The 17,170-nt window shown below is 34.6% G+C and overlaps 1 protein-coding gene across 1 annotated transcript in view; it reads right to left on the minus strand.

Moving 5' to 3' along the window:
* LOC106664048 overlaps positions 1-17,170 on the minus strand; it is a 282,049-nt gene that overhangs the window by 999 nt on the left and 263,880 nt on the right. The window lies entirely within an intron of this gene.

A 17,170-nucleotide genomic window follows, 5' to 3' on the forward strand; every position in this document is an offset into this window, starting at 1 on the left:
GACAATGTAAATTAACTACAAATTATAATAAATAACTACAAAAAGACAATGTAATTAAAACAAAGCAATAGAATTAGAAAATAATAAATGTAACATCCTATAAAATTTACGAATTAGACACATTGGATCCGATTTAACTGATTTAAAATTAATCAAATATAATAAAAGAAAAATAGACAAATGAATGGGTTCAAAAAGATCGCCATAGGCCTTCCAAACTGTCGCAGCTTAAGGAATACGACGGTCCCCGATCAGCGGATAACTTGATAAAAATGGAAAAGTATGCAGACAAGCGAAGTACATGGGCACTTGTTATACAATCCGTGTGTTTTTCTATGAAGAAGCAACTACTTGGTTATGCGTGTGTGTGAGTGTACCTTGGTTATTTACTGGTAGGGTTAAAGACAACATTATTTTGTGATAGTTTGTTGTCATTATCATCATGGATGTTTTGGAATCAGAACCCATATTCAGGTAAAATTTTCTAAAAACAATTATGATTTAGCATACAAATCTGTAACATTTAAAATAACTTATAGAAAAATCTATTATATTTTTTCTAATAACATATTTATTTCCATTTTGTATAAAATAATACATTTTGTAATTTTATGAATTTTATCAAACGTATTATGTTTTGAGGAGGGATAGCAACTATTGTTGTTCTTCCAACTTTACATAAGGACTAGTTCTTGGCGAGGAGGTCCCGGGGCCATGTCCGCTTCAATCTACTTCCTGGGTTATAGGGACCATCCCATGATAAGGACCGTCACAATTTGAAATTGCCACACTGCAGTTTGGATTGGCGATACTGTACATGTGGGGCGATAAAGCTCTAACAAAGAAGTGGCCGGGTATAGGCCGTGCGTAAGTAAACATTGGGAACAGAGGTGATCTGCTCGCTGGTGAAAACGCTCCCATCCGTGTTGCCTGTAAAATAGAAATTGAAAAAGCAAAACAAAAAAACGATCCAGACTCCGTGACTAAGGCACTCTCCTTAATCTAGGCTGTCTATAAATATGAGTTTGTAAAGAAAAAAAATTTATTTCAAAAATGTTTAATTTCATTTTTATATAAATATCATTAATATCATTTTATTATTATAAGGAATACACTTTGTTTTAAAAGTAAGTCATTATTATAGTTTGTTTAAAGTTCAATTATCTTATTTGCAAATTATTTGTTCATTCATAATAAATTGTTTAAAATAAATTCAATTCTATCAAATAATTCCGTTTTACCTTTATTTTATTTAATCACGGTGATTCCCGCGCAGACATAACATACGGATGGATTATGATAGACATGGATTGAGCCAGTGGATTGGAGTGAGTGGAGAGTTCATCGTAGAACTTAAAAAAATTGATGGGGATTAATTTATTTACAAAAAGAACTTTGGGGTCGTTGTGGCGGCTTGTTCTGGTAATTACAAGGACTTTCAGAAAGGTCTGAATTCGTTGGACATTTAGTTTAGCGGTGCCCTCTCATTCTAGCCCTATATCCAAATTGATTGGAGTAGCGTTTTGTACAAAGTAAGTTTGTTTTTGGCGACAATGTAGATTTACCTCCAAGTAGTTTATAGGGAAGTCCGAAGCGTCTTTTTAAGTTCCTGTCTTTTAGTTTGTATGTGTCATTTTCAGGTGAAGCATTTGTCAAGATACAACCCAAGGTAGCGTGCGCAGGTAACCTTAAAGGTCGACGACGACAAACTGAAAGTTGAAATCGAAGATAATCAACGGAATGCAACGGATTCGTAATCGATATTGAGCCGTTTACCGTATATGATGACTAACATAAACATGAATTTTTAATAACGTGGAGAAAATCGTTTTAGTGAGGGCAGTTCCATTCTACTTTCCTAAACAATTAAATTGGCTTTTAGGTAAAAAAATCGAAATCGAGAGGCTCGGCTGATTTTAATTTAAACAAATATCAGTTTGTTTTTGACAGTGAGATATACAAAATTGAAATGAAAATTAAAGTTGTGTTGTTAGTTAATTATAAATTATGCAAGATTAAATTAAAAACAACGTCTTCTTATTTAAATAAGAAATCAGGTATCAAATTGTTTTAATTTAGCTGTACCCATCTTTCAAATTTCAGGCTTCTTCAGGTGTAACTCAAGACTCATCTTGATCCTCTTTTATTTCTGGTCATTATTATCGAAATGTAAACCACTTTTTATTCACTAAATTTCGCTGATGAACTTAAACTATTTAAAGCCATTAACTCAAGAACTGATCAAGTCATACTTCCGTGCAAACTTACTTTTCTTCACATATAGTGCTCTTTGAATGATCTTTCGCTTACTATCTCTAAGTATTTATTTTGTTAAATTCCTTTTCTAGAATTATCAGATCTACTGACTTCAGCTAAACTTACTCTGCTCTATTAATAATGAAATGTTTTACTAAATTGATAAAACTAAAGTTCTAGAAATTCACTTAGAATCAATTATCACTCAGATACCTTGCATTGAAAATTTGCCGTAAAGCTCTTAAAACACATTTTTAATTCACTATTCAAACTCGTTTAAAACTAAATTCACTAATTTCGTGGTCCGCTTGACCAATAAATACATTAAATTAATTAAGGTTTTTAGTTGAGATGAAAAAAAGTTAATGGCACGAGCGGGATTCGAACCCACGATCTTCGGCTAGATACGCCGCTGCTCTTCCACTTGAGCTATCGTGACCTCGATCCACTCGGACATCAACTTCCTATCTCAACCCCACTTTATGAGTTTTCCCTCCTTTTTGCCATTTTTCAGGCGGCGTATCTAGCCGAAGATCGTGGGTTCGAATCCCGCTCGTGCCGTTAACTTTTTTTTCATCTCAACAAAAAACCTTAATTAATTGTAATGTATTAATTGGTCAAGCGGACCACGAAATTAGTGATTTTAATGATTAAAATGAAGTACACTTCACTAAAGCTCTCCGTGGCCATTTCATTTGTCGTCGAGAATCCAATCCGATTACACGGCATTTGAAACATGGCAAAAAGGAGGGAAAAATCATAAGGTGGGGTTGAGATAGGAAGTTGATGTCCGAGTGGATCGAGGTCACGATAGCTCAAGTGGTAGAGCAGCGGCGTATCTAGCCGAAGATCGTGGGTTCGAATCCCGCTCGTGCCATTAACTTTCTTTCAACTCAACTAAAAACCTTAATTACTCGTTTAAAACTATAAGTTATATTGACTCTACTCTTTCCCTATTTCGTTCTACCATTACTTCAATTTTCTTTTATTACCTGGTCTCTTAACTACTTTAAACCCCCTCAAATCAACAGTATCGAAACGGTTGAACTTAGTTATTGTAACTGGTTTTTGGAACCACAGTTGTGATTGCAACCATGATCTCATATTGTCTGTTCTTAACTTTGATATTCAAGAGAATTCTTCTTTCTCAACATATTCAGCCTACAATTGTATTATTTCTTTTCCGAAGGCGCGAACGTTGAAAGTTGTGAATAAATGCGTTCGAAAGTTGAGATACAATCCCGTTGCAAAAAAGACTCGTCTCATAAAAATATCTGATGAATACGACATTATACACTGTCATTTCTCATAATTTAAAACGTTGGCAAATTTGGCATTGTTGTCCATCAGCAGAGATAAAACTTCTGAATGTCACGTAATCGTGAAAGTGCTTTCCCAGCAGACAGCCACCTCACTTCTGTATGAAGAAGCAGGAAACGATGAATGCTTCCCATATCCCATCATAGTATTGTGAAAGGTCATGACTTCAATGACCGCAATAATTAATCATTTGAACAGACTCATCCAAATTTATTAAAAGAGGCTGGTATTTGTTTCCTATCTAAAGCATATCTATGGAGAACACAATGACTGCTACTGCAATCTTTCGATTTAACTTTTATTTAAGTAATCACTCTGTTCGTTTGGCTAGTCATTGTTTTTGAACCATCTTTGCAACTAGAACACCGAATTTCGTTAGCTGAAAACAGTCCAACAAATAAAATATTTCGGCATCTGTTGCAATGGAATACAGTGGTTTGCACAAAAAAAATTCCTCCTCGAAACATCGTGAGAATTCATAAACGGCCAAAAGCCAATAAAATAGATCACCCCGTCAGTTATTCATCGATTTGGAAGGAAATTAATTGATACTAGAAACCAGCGATTCTTTCACTCATATGATAAGTGAAATGTCCGTCTGTCGACAGTATTGTTTGATAATGGCACCGAATATATAAGTTTTACTATTTACTACTATTTTACTATTTAGTTTTACTCGTAAAGCTTGCAATATGCAATATCGTTAACACAACTTTTATGAAGGTTTCAGCGATCTTAAGAGTTTCCTTCTTGTGCCTCTCAATAACTTAAGCAGTTCGATGTTTTCAGTAAGTTTTTTTTAACAGGTTTTGTTTGAGTTTTAACGAGGGTATGAGAAGCAGCCAGTTCAGTACGCTTCCTCATGAAAAAAATCAACCTGTTTCTCCCGGAGTTCAGGTTGTGTGTCTTCAAAATGACGACCCAATTTAACTGAAACCACTGAACCGTTTGAAAGGACTTACGCGCAAATCACACACTTTGCTTTACCCTCGTCAGCCTCGATAAATCCCAAATATAACTAGCTGTCGTGGTAGTTACGCTTTTTAGATATTCCTCTTCCACTGGCTATAGAGCTACGCCTATTCGGAGACGTGTAGAATTTGAGCATGCAGGGTATTGGTGTGATGCTTAATCTGAAGGCTGTTCGTCATTTGGCTTGTTGTCAGTAATGTCTTCATATGATGGTTTTCCTCCCCCCTCATCATTTCCAATTCGGCGCTTTCCAGTCTGTGTAGGTGATGTAGAAAGTGCATGCTTCCTCATCGATCCAGACTTCTGCCAACGATCCATATTTGAGTAAATAACTGATCAATGAGAATGACAGAAGGAGGTAGTGCGCTCGCGAGAGAAGTTTGAGCTTGAATCATATTTTCGAGAAACAACGGCTTTTTATTATATACAACATTGGAAAATCCAGGGTGTACCAAAAGCAGCAGTACTGGTAATGAAGGACCCCACTATCAACTATGAAATTTTTATGAAACCCATCGACCGATCAATCGAATTCCGTCTGTCTCACAACTTACCTATTTTGCTTACGTGTGCAAAAATATGCGAAGAGGTGAAAAGAGGAAAACTTTCGTTTTCAGTATTCATTGTTAATAGTTTTTTCAATTTTATTTATTAATTAATTCTACATCTATTTTTGAAATTATCAATTTTTCTCGATGTACGCCTTTGACCACGGCTTGAGAAACCGTGAGTTATGCTATTGAGCAATAGGAGACAGTTTGTGTATTGGCACCAATTTGATATTAACAAAAGATGATAGAACGATACTGCAATGCGAAATATTAACTGGGAATAAAAAGGGATGTATTGTCCACATCCCTAGAATATATTCACGAGTAGATACCGAAATACCCATTGTTTTGAAACTGTTGCAATTCCCAGTCCATCTATTATTTCCTACAGGACAAAAGTAAAAAGTTTTGAGGAAATTAATTGGACTTGCTATTTCTGACCCAATTAAAAATATATTAAAAATACAAATAACTACCGGGGGCTTTGCTCGCCGTCCCTTAGGGCGCACCACGGCAGCGAGCGAGTGCTAGCTTTTTCGCAAGAGGATGAGAGGGCAATTAATTTGTGGTTAACTTAAATGTTAAAATTTTAATTTGAAATAAAAAATGTTCATTTGAAGTTAAAAAGTGTCAATTTGTTGGAAAATAACTACACTCTACTACTACTACTACTCCTATTACTACTACTTCTACTACTACTACTACTACTACTACTACTGCTCCTACTACTACTGCTCCTACTACTACTACTACTACTACTACTACTCTACTATTCTGTAACAGCCGATTTTATAGTTAATAGTTTATATAAATAATTTTCATTACTTTTTATATAAAACTACTCAAAATCAATTATATTCAACAAATTAATAAAGTTTAAATAATCATTTTTTAAATAATCACGAGACTTCATCACATTTTCAGATGCAAGTTCTTACTATTTGTAACAGCCGCGTACACTATATTCAAAATAATATAATTTCTATGTCCCTCCTATTCATAAAAATCATGCCTTCCTGTTTGAAATAAAAGTATGAATACATCGGGCTAATAGGACATTTGCAACACCTCTATGATTTTCAGCATTTGAGTAACATGAATGCTTAGAAATTTTTTCAGAGGCGATATTGCTTTTATCATCAACGTTAGCTATTATCCCTCTATTTAATTTTATGTATCAGACATTTGATCAACATACAATGTTTTACTTTTGTTTACGTTTAATTAATGCCTGTTTAGCAAAATAGAGGGGCGCCCGCGGCGGTGGTCGAGATCGTTAGATTGTCAGATGGATAGATAAATGATATGAGGTGGCAAACGACTGGTGCTCCACAGTATTGAGTCTATTGTACTCCTCTTAACATTGTTTAGAGTTTGCTTTCCAGCCCAAGTCTTTTAATTACTACCCAGATACAAACTCCTCCATATAGGGCTGTTGAGCCTGGCTTTTCATCCCCTGGGTAAATTAACTGCAGCCTGGATTTTCCATGTACAAAGCTGTTACCACCTCTTGTAAATATATATGCAGGCTATATTCTACCACTACCTTTGATTTCTACCTGTTTCATGTCCGAATTAAACTGTCAGCCTACTGACCAATTCTTTGGTCATTCAAGAACACATAAATGTGTGTCTTTATATGACCTCGGATGTATAATATCAACGATCACATACATTTTCCATCCAAGTTTTTGCGTTTACAGCTTGATAGGAAATTAATGTGGAATAGACATATCTCCTATATTAATGAAATGTGAGAAGATGTACAATATTTTGGTGTATAAGTAATAAAAAGTGGGGAGTGGACCCACATATAGGTATGCTGTTTTATAGATCGACTGTTAGAGCTATTTTGGATTTTCGATCAATTTTGTACGCACAGGCTTCTAACACCTCTCTGAAACGATTGGATACGGTTCGCAATAAATTTCTTAGGAGAATTTTAGGTTGTTTACCAAGTACACCCATTTCAGCATTATCTGCAGAAGTATATGAACCTCCATTAGAGATTAGTAGAGAAAAGTTGTCGGGTAATTTTGCAATTAAGCTATATTCAGAAATTAGCCCTATCTTTTCTAAAATCAATCAGTTGGCAGTCAAAGACCTCACAAATCTGTTTTGACAAAAAAAGAAATCCCCTCTGTTGGTTTCCTCCTTTCTCTCTTCAACTCCCCTTATATTCTCTCTATACAAAAGTATTATACCTCCTATTTTTACCCTAGAATACGAGACATTTGTAAGAGAAGTCGACTGTTACACGTTCAGGGATTATTCCGAATTTCTTCCTCTACAAGTGCAGAAGGAATTTTTAGCTGATGTGAGTAGGTTATTTTCTGATTTTCGACTAATTTTTACGGATGGTTCCCTAATAGATGATAATACAGGATGCGCTTTATTCGATCCCCTAAATAAGCATCATGAACAAGTTTCTCTCCCAAAAAATTCTTCTATTTATTCGGCCGAAATCGTAGCTATAATCCAGGCCTTAGAATATGCCGCAGATATTTTGTCAGACAAAATCTGCATCTTTACGGATAGTCGTTCAAAAAATTAAAAATATCAGTCTAAACTCTAAATGTGAATATCTCATTATCGAGGTTCTTAAGAAACTACAGGAATTTGTCCAAATATATAATAAAAAGATTACGTTATGCTGGATCAAAGGGCACCCCCGGGTTTGCCATAACGAGACAATGGATAAGCTGGCCAAGTCTGCTACCGAAAGTGGCGCTACTCTTGACATGTGCTATACTAAAGGAGATCTTAAAAATCACGTCAAAAAATATGTTCAGAAAAATGGCAAATTTTGTCAAATTCTCCGGAAGCTGGGAAACATTATCGAGCTATATTTTCCAACATTCAAAAGCAACCCTGGTTTGCAGTCGGGGGTAAGAGTAAGGCGTTCTACTCCACTAAATCTCGCCTTAGGACAGGGCACGGTATATGTGGAGCATATTTGTACAAAATAAATTTAAGACCCACCTCTAATTGTGCTACATGCGATGCGGTTGAGGATCTCAAACACATAATTTTGATCTGCAACGAGTACGAAGTTCAGAGAGCTGACTTATTACGTAATATTGCTGGGTGTAAAAGTGTTGAACGGCCTTTCAATTTGGACACTTTAATTGGTACTAATGATATAGATATATATACTCATATATTTGATTTTCTGGTATCATGTAGCATTGAAATATAAATTAGAGGATTAGGCTAGGTTGGGTTGGTTGGTGGTTTTGGTCGGGAGCGAGTGGGGGTCATTGTCGGGGCGCTTGATTTTTATAAATCCCTCTAGTCCCTGCTGCGTCGGCTTGGGCAGCTTTGGTCATCTCCGCCTCATCGGGTTTCATATAGTTATTTTTTTGGCCAATGCATAAGTAAGGTAAAAAAAAATTTACCATGTTTATTATTTCATAAAGCTTGGATTCATGAATTTGGAATTGAAATAATTCTGGGCTTATTCTGGATTTTCTCTTGAGTAATTAATTATGAAAACAACGTATTTAAAAAGGTTATTTAAAGATCTTGAGATGCGGTGTGATGTGATATAGGTTTAGAAAAAAATTTTCTTTACCGCACCAACGTTTCGATCTTTATTGGATCATCTTCAGAGCCTGGGATTTATAAACATTGTTTAAATTATACAAATGCATGTAAGATATGAAAATGAATTTGTACAATGATAGAAATTTTAAGTTTAATCGAAGTACTTCTACTCACTTAAAGTGTGTGTTTTCTGTGTAGACGTGTCATTGCTGTGTGTCGTGTTGAGAGTGCCAGTGAGTTAATAATAATTTCTTAACTGTCACTAAATACCACATGTATTTAAAAAGATGCAAGCCTGATAAGGATACATAGAACCGTGGATATACAAATATTTGTAACAATAAATAAAAATGGTTATCTAGAGATCGTGAGATGCGGTCTGGCAAGACGTAGGTTTTTGAAAACCATTTTCTTGATCGTGCCAACGTTTCGATCTTTATTGAGATCATCCTCAGGGCCTGGGATTTACAAATACTGTTTAAATTTATCAAATACATGTAGGATATGGAAAAAAGTGAATTTATACAATGCAAAAAATATTTTTTATATTCAGTCAAAGTATTTCTACTCACTCAAAGTGTTTGTTTTCTACGTAATTGTGCCATTCTTGTGTGTCGTGTTGAGAGTGCCAGTGAGATATTGCTGTTTTATGTTTATATACGTTGGATTTTGATGGGGTGGGGAAGGAAGTCGGGATAGAAAGACAGTTTTATATAAGGAGTCGGCTTCTTTGAGGTGAAAGGAGCCGACGATGGGAAAAACGTTGGTAACGGTAAGGCCAGATTATCCTTTCAGGATTATATAGACGGGAATAATTAGGGAAAGGAAAGCTAAATTGTTCTAAAATTAGATTATGTAGAAATGTTTGATGTGAGGAATGTGATGAATGTTTTATATGTTATATTATAGGTTTTGTGAGATGTGATGATATATGTACGTTATCGATATTGAATTTGATTAATGATATTGGCGTAGCTGCGACTGAGTTTACATGCCTGTTCTGTAATTGATGCTGTGTTTATCTCGGTTGATGTAAACCATTTCTAAAAAGTTACGTTTATGTTTGTTTTGTTCTGTGCGTAATATTTTTGGATTGTTGAAGTCGAAATTGTGTTTGTGTTCAAAATGGTGGGTAGCGAGTGTTGTAGGAATTTGCGTGGGTTTTTTCCAATAATAGATATGTTGCCTTACTCTCTTATCCAGATATTGGGGTGTAGAACCGATGTAAGTTACCGGACAATTTAAACAATTGATTTTGTAGCTTACGTCAGATTTATTTGTTATTGGTGTGGGATCTTTAATTTTGGAAAAAAAGGGTTTGAATTATTTTATCATTTTTGAAAGCTGTTTTGAAGTTATCGGACAAGAGAAATGTGTTTAATTTGTGTGATAGGCCTTGGATAAATGGTATGGAAATGTATGCTGGTTTGTTTCCATTCGATAGATTTAATGTAGTATTATTAGTAATAGTGGATGGTGTTAGTGTTGAGTTGTAATTGTTGATTATTCTGTTAATTATGTGTTTAGGGTAGAGATTTTTATGGACGATCTGTTTGTATATCTTTATGTTCTTGTGGTGAAATGATTCAAGGCTCAGGGTAATAATTCTGAAGAGGATGGTGAAATGTAAAGTTGAGGAGCGATCTGTGTTTCTTGGTTTTTGATACCAATCTGTAATTAATGTGCCATCTGGTTGTTTTATTACGAGTGTATCTAAAAATCCTATTTTTTCTGGTCTGCGATTCCATGTGTAAATTGTAGGAGTGGGTGAAAGCTATTAAATGTATCTAATGTAGTTTGATCTGTGGGAACTCCTGTCAATATAATATAACGTAGATGATATATTGACAGCAGTTCCCACAGATCAAATTCAAAGTACATTAGGTAAATTTAATAGCTTTCACCCACGCGTACAATTTACACATGAAATCGAAAACTACAAAACAATACCATTTTTAGATACACTCGTAGTAAAACAACCAGATGGCACATTAATCACAGATTGGTATCAAAATCCACAAACATGTAACATATAAAACAATCATCACATCCGACTCCTTATATAAAAATGTCTTTCTATCCCGACTTCCTTCCCCACCCCTTCATAATCCAACGTATATAAACATAAAACAGCAATACCTCACTAGCACTCTGAACACGGCACTCAAGAATGGCACAATTACGCAGAAAACAAACACTCTGAGGGAGTAGAAATACTTTGATTGAATATAAAAAATATATTTTTTTTCATTGTATAAATTCATATTTCTTCCACATTCTACATGTATTTGTTAAATTTAAACAATGTAAATCCCAGCCCCTGAAGATGATCTCAATAATGATCAAAACGTTGGCACGATAAAGAAAATGTTTTTCTTAAACCTACATCACACCAGACCGCATCTCACGATCTTCGAATAATCATTGACTAACGGTCCATAATCACCACACATAAATAAAAATTGTCTACAACCGAGATAAAAGTAAAACGTAGCAACCAAGTAGCTTCGGTGCTAAGTAGTAGGGCCTAGAGGTCATCAAAGAGACAGGACTAGAAGGTGTAAAAAAGGAAGGGCACTGCGTTATAGAGTGGAGAAGGAATTCTATAGTTTGGAGGAAAAGATGAGAAGGATAGCAGGGGTTCCTTGTTTAATGGATAAAGGTCAGAAAGTTCAGAGTTTAACTGGAGTGTATAAACGATCTGAAGGTGAAAAGATCATATTTAGATGGATGATATATGATAGAAATTGACAAGGTGGTATTACCTTCGGGTAAGGGTATAACCACATCAAATCGTTGTACAGATCTGTCACGTTCGATCTCTAGTAGAAGATAAAACATACAAAACAATTTGTTAGACGTTTAATCTCATCTCTACGCTCCCCAGTGAGTCCTTCGTACTCAACACATCCGGAATGAAAATTGGGGCGAAACTAGAAGGTTATGAGTATTATTGAGAAGAAGTTATTTGGTGGCACGATGGAAGTTATGTAGGGTAGAATATTTGGGATTATTTTATTGCAAGGTTAGGTCACTAACAATCCCAAAATTCTTGATGATGGGACAAAAGAAAATACGGTGATTGTTAAATATAAACGGAGGGATAAGGAATGAAGGAGGAAACTGTATCCAAGCACAATAAACAGGGACTTTTACGTTCAAATTAAGCACATTTTCAGTGGCCCTAGTTTAAGTCTGTAGCTAATTGAGTTTACGTCCTTCTGGATTTTTAAAATTGTAACTTGCAAATCAGCAGGTAATCAAACATAAATTCAGGAGTCAGCTGCACAAAGGTGATGCCAATGTTGTATGGTTGTAGACAAATCATTAATGTAGCAACAAAGAAGGGAAGAAGAGTTTCTTGAGCCTTGATTCACTACAGAGAGATTGGCTTTATTTGGGCCAGAAAGGAAAGTGGACAATATTAAGTCAGCTTGATTTGCCTTGATTATGATATGCCTTATAACTAGGAATTTAACATCAATTTCAAAATTATAATTTTTGATATTTTTAGTTTCCTTTTAGTTCTCCTTTGAATTTTCTACTTTCTATTCCTTTATTTTGAACTCTCCTCAAACTTTAAGGAAACGACTTAGAACTAAATTGAAAATAACATTTGATTAAAACTTCACTTTCGATTAAAAGTATGGACTTCGCCTCTTCTACATTCATTTCCAGCGTTCGCGTACTCTTTTGAATTTTTTGCTTTTTATCCTTTTCTCTAAACTAACGTTGGCCTTCAGCTCATCCTGATTCTTGTTCTGGTTAGTTCTAGAAGAGGGGATTTCATGTTTTATGCGGATTTAATCTTTAATTTTGGCTTTTTTACATTAATTCCTAGCGTTCGTCTTTTCTCTGAATTTTCTTCTAACTGTTCAATTATTTTGAACTTTTTTCAGCCTTTAAATCAGTCTGATTAGTCGTAGAACTAAGACTTAAATAACTTTATGCATACTTAAATAGTGATTTTGGCTTTTTAAGCTTAATGTTCTTTCATGAATTTTCCACGATTTATAAACAAAATAATTATAAAACGTGTAAAGAAAATTTTAGAGAAAAAATGTTTAAGCGGTATCCTGGAAAGAAGAGGAAGGACCAGGCTGTATTACACCAATAAATACGAGTAGAGTAAAAATTAACCTTTCGCTTCATAGATCCAAAAACCAATGTGTTCTTTGTGTAAAGGTTGCCAATAGCCGTTGGATCTATATCCGTCTGGTACAGGATATTACAACAGAAAAACTGATCTCATCCACACCTGTGAACTTGATCATCAGACTATACAAATATAACTTTCACAAGGGTGCCCTCGTGGAGGGTACTATCGTCACTTGTTTGGTTGTTAGTAGTCTACTAGTGAAAAAATGAAATTATTTACTCAAGAGTGTTTATTTATAACATTTCTTTTCAAATCCAAATAATGTTTTGAGGTTATTCAACAAAAATTCCAACGGCCAGTGTTAAAATGTTTCGAAATTACGAAAGATTTTATCTTATTTTATATATTACCATCTCCACGGTTCATATCTTCTCTATTGATAGATTGAAAAATTCCAAGTTCTCCGTGGTTGAAAACCTTTATTCAATTTAGTAAATTACATGGACGTTTCGGGCTCCTGGCCCATCATCAGTAACAGAACATTGAGAAAGGCAGGAGCCCGAAACGTCCATATAATTTACTAAACAGAATAAAGGTCAACCACGGAGAACTTGGAATTTATCAACCTATCAATAGAGAAGATATGAACCGTGGAGTTGGTAATATATAAAATAAGATAAAATCTTCCTTAATGTCGAAACATTTTAACACTGGCCGATGGATTTTTGTTGAATAACCGCAAAACATTATTTGTTGTTGACAAGAAATGTTATAAATAAACACTCTTGAGTAAATAATTTCATTTTTTAAAGTACATTTGAAATGATTCGTTTAAAAAAACTTGCAGATATCAAACATTTTAATCAATTAGATTGTGTGTTTTAACCAACCGGATTACGGGGGCTAATAACGGCCAAGAACTGCCTCGTTTAAAGCCAATTCATTGGACTCTCCTGGAGTCAATGTTTACTAAACAGAATAAATTCATAATTTTCACGTGTTAAACAAGCTATCTCAATTGGCGTTCGGTACCGAATTGTAATTTAAACTGATACTACGAATAAATTGCAATCCTGGCATCTGTTCAAAGGGTTATGTAGTTTAGATGTAAACATGGTCCACCTTTCTTTCATTACTTGGGTTCGATAGCCAAGGTCGACAATCCGATAAATTCAAAATCCATTTTTTTAATATAATCCATTAAATCGTACATAATTATGCAAATGTAATGTTATAACGCATGAAAGGAAATTTTTTTAAACAATTTTTCTTCCTACTAATTATCTTATTGTTTGCATACATCAGTAATATGCATAATTGATTAGATTTCGTGGCCCGATTGACCAAATAACACCTTTCAATTAATTAATCTTTATGTAAGGTATTGGATGAGATAAAAAAGTCAGCCTCACGAGCGGGATTCGAAAGGTTTGGTTGAGATGAGAAGTTCGTGTCCGAGTGGATCGAAGTCACGATAGTATTTAGCCGAAGGTCGTGGGTTCGAATCCCGCTTGTGACACTGACTTTTTTATTTCATCCAATACCTTACATAAAGATTAATTAATTGAAACATGCTTAATGTTTTAAACAGTATTATTTTATATTTTAAAATTAGTGCTAGGAATTATGACCAACTAGCTCCTAACCGGCCGAGCTTCGCTGTGGCCCACTCTGATGTGAAATGAATGGGAAAGTAAATAAAAGATACATACGACTAACACTATTCACCAAGAATAAACATCATTCATTTCAATACACTGCCTTGCGTTTCGGTGGCATGAAAGGAAAGGAAAAAAAAATCAAAAATCACAAAATCATTTTTTATTGTAAAACTAGTGGATTGACTACATTTTTTGTTTGTCCGTTTCCTGCATAAAGATTAAGATCAGCGGTTTACCGAATTTGAAACATGGACGTTTAATTGCTCATGAGAGAAGCAATCGTTCTCTAAATCCAAATCGGACACTTGCAAAAAATGTCCTTGAGCTTAGCGTGGTTTTTTTTATGTATTATTTAACTATTATTTATAGTCTTGATAGTCATTGCGAACGCAAGGAGTATTAGAAATTGAAGTCGTTTGAACGCGAACGCCATTTCGGTCGGAATGAATGTTTTTCGTGGAGGTAGTACGTCTTCACCTTTATGAGGTCCAATCAGAACTGTAGCTTCAATTAGATTGTTCATCTATTTTCTAACAACTAATCGTGTGCCACTGCATAACTTTGGTTGATTGATGTTTCGGAGGAATACAAATGGCACTCCAATTTTCAAATTCAGAACGTGTCACGGTAATCTGGAACATCGAAGGAATGAAAAAATTCCGTTCAAAAATTCAGTATTTAACTTTGGTTCATATCGGAGTGAGTGGTTTTGTATGTCCCTGCTTCTGTTTAGTATTATGTTGCTCATATCGTGTACGTCGACATTTTTAGCAGCAAGAATGGCCATACGTGATTTCGATAATTTGTTTCGATGTTTTTGAAAACCTTTTCTAAAAATTTAACTTTTGAATTCAAGATGGTGCAGAAATTAAATGGGCGGGTGATTTCTCCTGTTTCTACCTTTGTAGGTACAGTAATTGTCTTTAAAATATGTCAGCTATTGGAACACAGACAACGATCAACGGGAAAGTAATTAATTCGATTTTCGACAACACCCGCGAATCGGAATGTAACGTGGTGTCAAAATATCAAATCAATTTATATACGTACATAGATATAAATATTTACCAAACTTCTATATTGTAAATTTCTAATAATAAAAATCAGGAATAGCACTCGGTTCCATCGTCCAATTTTGAATAATAATAATTCGTCATAAATTACAATAAATAATCTTCAAAGGTTAATCAGAAATTAGCATTATTTAAACCTAAGGTTTTAAGCATAACGAATAAACGAATTAAATTTACACTGAACGTGACTCCGAGTGGTTTGCTTTCATATTCAAACAATTGGGCGATAGTAGCCTGTAAATAGTAGAATGCTGCAAAAATGCGTTTTTCAACTCACACCGATGAAATATGAATTTTTAAATATTTCTCGCAAAAAACCGGTCCAGACACAACAATAAACAGATTTTTTCCGTTACTTATTAATTTTCGAAATTGAGGACGTTATTAAAGATATTAATTAAATTTTTTAACCAATTAATAACCTACTGAATCCATTGATTCCAAATGATAGCCGTTTTGCTGGCACAAACCTATAAAATTTAAACAAAAAAACGCAATTTTTAATTTCATGAAAAACTTAGCACAGGTAAAAACTGCTAAAAATACATTTATTAGCCAAAACCAAGAAAGACATACTAAAGTTACTATTGAGTATAGAATACTGATTAATGATTTATATAAACTTTTAAGAGCCTCGTGTATTAACCACCCCGGGGTTGGCTTTCTACAGTCTTATACGTCCAACCAGTTTGGGTGCCAGGGGTTGTGAACAGCGAGATCATTTCGTACCTCAACGCAATCAATCTGCCGTTCACACTCTCACTCACTCTTAAATGCATTCTTTCTTATTTACGTACCATTCACTCTGCTGGGGTGTAGAGTATTTTTTATTTCTTCATCACCCTTTAACTTATTATATAACTAACCTAATTGAGGGTCGATGGTCATTCAATATTCAGTTTTAATATTCCATTAACGGCCCTCTCACACTAAAATTCACCCCAATAAACACATTCACACAAAAATACACACAGGGGCACAAAAAGAAATACCTAGCACTATATACATCAAAACAGCCCTGTTTCTTGCAATAATTGAAACGAAAAACGCAATAATTCAAGCACGGTTCTCATGTCATTCATTCCATTCCTACGGGCAACGTTCACCTAGGATGGCTTCTTCTTAATCGGGTGAGGATTACCCTTCTTCCTCTACCTTAACGTCATTGATACATCTAAGCTTCTGCTGATCCGGCCCACCGACGCTGTCATTTTCTTTTAATCGTATTTTTATTGCATTTTTACCGCCGGAGGGCCGGATCGCTGTGATTAATCCAGAGAGTATTGAGTATAGAATACAATAAAAAAGTGTTTATTATTTTTACAATCCGAAAGAAATTTTTTCTAACAAAAAAGTTAAATGCTAACTGCAAAATAACTGAAAACACAAATAGCACAAGCTTTGCCCGTCTGCTGAGCTGGCATAATATCTACAAAAATTTAACTATTTTATCATTTAGTGTAAGAAACACCCTGTATAAGTTTTGTATTTTACTATTACCTGTGTACAAAGTTTATATTTAAAATTAAAATGTGATAATTAGGTAACATTTCACTTCATTGGGCAGTACTTCATGTAATTAATAATTCAGTTCCCTGTCTTGCAACTGAAAGAAATAACATTGTTGGCTGTCATGGTTCGAGGGAACAAAATGTTTTATAGCATAAATTATTTGCACCTACCATCATCCTA

Source organism: Cimex lectularius, unplaced genomic scaffold (assembly GCF_000648675.2).
Source record: "Cimex lectularius strain Harlan isolate CLEC.00 unplaced genomic scaffold, Clec_2.1 scaffold184, whole genome shotgun sequence".
NCBI lineage: Eukaryota > Metazoa > Arthropoda > Insecta > Hemiptera > Cimicidae > Cimex > Cimex lectularius.